Below are 3,717 nucleotides of genomic sequence, written 5' to 3' on the forward strand. Positions count from 1 at the left end.
CCAGGCCCGAAGTCCGGTCCCGGAGCGAAGGCCCCCCCGAGGCGTGTGAGTGGCGCGGGACGCAGGACGGCGGGGGTTCGGCCCAGGGCGCCGGCTGCTCCCCGCCCCGCTGGCCGCAGGGGTGGGCGCTCTCCGGGTCTCAGACCGGCGCTTTGCGCCCAGGGCCGCGGGCGCAGACCCCTGAGTTGGTCGGGAGGCGGCCTAGGCCCTGCCGCCCCGCTCCTCGCTCCCCTTCCTGCTTCAGATCAGACCCGTCTCCTCTGCTTCCCGCAGCCTCGGCCTGGGCTCTCGGACCTGGGCTTTTCGCCCGCGCCCCTCGCGGCGGGTGCCAGTCAGAGAGGGCGCCCCTTCCCGGGCTGGTCGCAAGAACGTCCGCGGCCAAGGAGAGCGGCCCTGGCTTCCAGGGTCTCCGGCAGGACCAGGCGGCAGCTCCACCTCCTCGGCGGGCCCAGGTCGGACGTTTCCTCCCAGGTCCGTGGCCCGGGGGAGAGCGCGGCCCCTTCCCCAGCGGGAAGCCACTGGCCGACGCCCGCCGCGCGCCTCGGGCCCCGCTGTCGGGGCGCACTTTCTGTCCTGCTGTTGGCGGGTAGGTGGCGTCGACAGGGAAAGGTGAGACGGAGTTAAGGTTTCTCCTTTTTTTCTGAGCATTCCCGGGAGTAGGAGCCTAAAAACTCCCCTAGGCCATATCCCCCAACCCCCGGAAGCCAGGAGAACCCGTGTCGGTACCCACCCCGTCCCGGATGGGGCACTGCGCACCGAGGTTTCCCCGAGGGCTCGGTCCCTTCGCCTGCAGGTAGGCTCTGCGACCTTCGCTGGGGATTTTTGAGCCCCTCAACGTCTAGTGGCCCCTTCCCCCGTCTGATTGAATCCAGTAGCTCCACCTGGAAGACCCTCCAAAGAGATGCGTGAGGCAGCCGGGAAAAGAAAAAGAGTCAAAACCGTGGGCTTATCGTCTACCCAGAAAAAGCGCTGCCCTGGAAAGGCCGCGTTCTCTCTAGCGTTTTCAACCGAGTGTACACATACAGCTTGGTTCCAGCTGATGAAATTGGAAACCTGTTCTCCCACTGAGGATGACAATCAGTGTTTTAGACGCTGTGGTAACTCTCAGGCAGCGAGAAACAACACTGCAGTAGCAATGAAAAACACAGAAAGAGGCTGCTTGAGGCGCTGGATGCACGGCTCTTCCCCACTCTGAGTTTCAGCCTCTTTCCTCTTAACTTGTTAATGAACCGCTGAGACCCCGGTTCTCAGCAGGTAGAGAGCACTGCCACCTTAAGGTCTGCTCCTCTCCATTGCTTCGCTAATGGGGACCTTTTTCTCCCCTCTCCTTCTGAGGGAGTGCTCACTCATTGTTTTCTTTTGCCATAACGTTAAAATATTCTTAAAATCACACCACCACCCCCTGATCAAACAGGAAAGCGCAGAAAGAAAAAACAAACAAAAACAAAAACTAAAACCCAAACAATCTTATCTTTGAAAGAGAAAAAGGTTAACTTCAGATTTAACACACACTTAAGAGTTCCTGAAATGGCTACCCAATTGTAATTAAAATACTATTAGGTGATAGTGGCTGCTCTCCCTTCTTCACTGCCATTAGTGGTTGTCATTAAAATGACAGATAGAGAAATAGAAAGATAGATAGATTCTGGCCCTTTACTTACAATAATAAGGAGGCTTTGGAAATGTATACCAGCTTCCTCCATCTGGTCCCCCATTCTTCCCACTCACCTTAACTTAGAAGGGAAATCTTTTATGGGACTGACATAGGCAGATCCAAATAGAAAACCCAATGGATTTGCACAGGCACATTTATAATAATTTGCTATACAATTTATTTTAATTTATGATTTTCAATTGAGTATGGCTTGGCTTATTTATAATAGATACATGGTGGCGGTTCAATATCTGAATTGACATACATGTAGGATGGTAAAGGAAAAAACAGTCCTACAGTCCTAGACTACATCTTTTTATTGACACAGGCCATTCAATTGTCTTAGGATTCTTAAAGAACATTAAAGTGTTCTTTAACATTTCATAGAGCTAGTCAGCATCCCTGACACAAAATCTGCAGAATCTGGCTGCAAGTCTGTAAAATTGACTTTCTGGTGTTTTTTATATTAAGTATTTTTACAAACCCCAATCTCCATTTCATCCCCCTTAAGGCATGGCTTTAGCTGCTTTGCAACACTTCAGTTCTAATTTGAGTTGCCAGTTATCCCAAAGATCCAAATACCAGGAAAAGGCAACAGGACTGCGAAAAAATAACAAACCAAACCAAACCCACATAGCTGTGACATCTTTAGTTGGCTCTTACACAGATATTATATTTAAACTGCAAGCACAAGTATGCAATAATATTCCCCTTTTGCAGCTTGTGTGTGTGGGGGGGTAGTGGTGGGGACTGGTGTGCTGGTGTGGTTGGTGGAACGGGAGCAGAATCTTACAGGGCTTGTACAGAAATGCACATTTTTTAGCGTGAGATGGCATAGTCAGCAAAAGGCAATTTACAAGGAAGAAGCATTATCTCTGTATTTATTTATAATGCTATAAATATGAAAGAAGGCAACAAGCTTTAAAAAAATTAAGCTAGAGAGGTCAATGTGCCTTGGTATCTGTGAAGTAAAAAAGAACATTTAAACCATTGAAGCCTTGTCTGTCTTCAGATAAGTGTGGTGAATATTTTCTATGTGTTGCTGATGAACATAACATGCTTCCTCCTAAAGTCAAGTTCTTGATTTTAATTGAAGAATAATATTGCTCAGGGCTCTACCTCTGAGTACAAATAGCTAAAATAAGAAACTCAGTTCTGGGAATCTGGAACCAATGGCTGTTTTCAAAATAAATGGGCAAAATCTTCATAAAGAAGGCCAGGAGGATTATTTTTACATACAGTATATCTTGACTTCTCTCACACACAAAAAATCCTTATGGAAAAACTAAATGGCAGCATGGCAATGCAGGCCCCTTACCATATTTCTGTTTTAAAAAATCCAGTCTGATTTAAGGCCTCTAAGCTCTCCTGGTTAACTTCTCCAACATTAATATATCTTAGAAGCAAATCTGTATGCGTTTTCTCTTTCCCTCTAATTATCTGATTTTCTAGGGAGGGAAAGAGATATAGGAAAAAGAAAAGTAGAACAAAATATAAAATAAAGATGTAATTTAAAATTTGTATTATAATATTTAATAAGTAGCAGTTGTAACCACACAACAAAGAACTCTAATAGGTGAACCTTTCTGCTTTTGTTCAACTAAGGCAAGAAGTCATTTACAAAATTACCTCGGAGTGAAGTTAGAAATGAAATGAATGGAGGAAAATTTGGACGCTCAACAACGTTGATTTATAAAGGGTCTAGGGGAGGAGAAACCCCAATTTGCAGAAGAAAGTTAGGGTAGAGATTTTCCTTTTATTAGCATCAGCCCAGCTGCACTGACACCCCTGCAGGAAGGAGAGCTTGGAATCTCCCTAAATTCAGAGACCACACCTGGGGCTCCTTTCATTAGATAGAATCAGGTGACTTGAAGGCGCTTCATTCTCTCCTGGTTCCTCCAGGTTCCAAGTCCCACTAAGGCTGGAACCCCACAAACTAAGAGGGAAAGATGATCTCTCCAACTCCCATTCGGACCATTGGGTGTGAAGGTGGGTACTGGGTTTTCTGAAAATGTACTTGCAGCTCCCCTGGGGACGAGAAAGAGTTAATTTGTTTCTGACAG

Source organism: Myotis lucifugus, unplaced genomic scaffold (genome assembly GCF_000147115.1).
Source record: "Myotis lucifugus unplaced genomic scaffold, Myoluc2.0 scaffold_166, whole genome shotgun sequence".
Classification (NCBI taxonomy): domain Eukaryota; kingdom Metazoa; phylum Chordata; class Mammalia; order Chiroptera; family Vespertilionidae; genus Myotis; species Myotis lucifugus.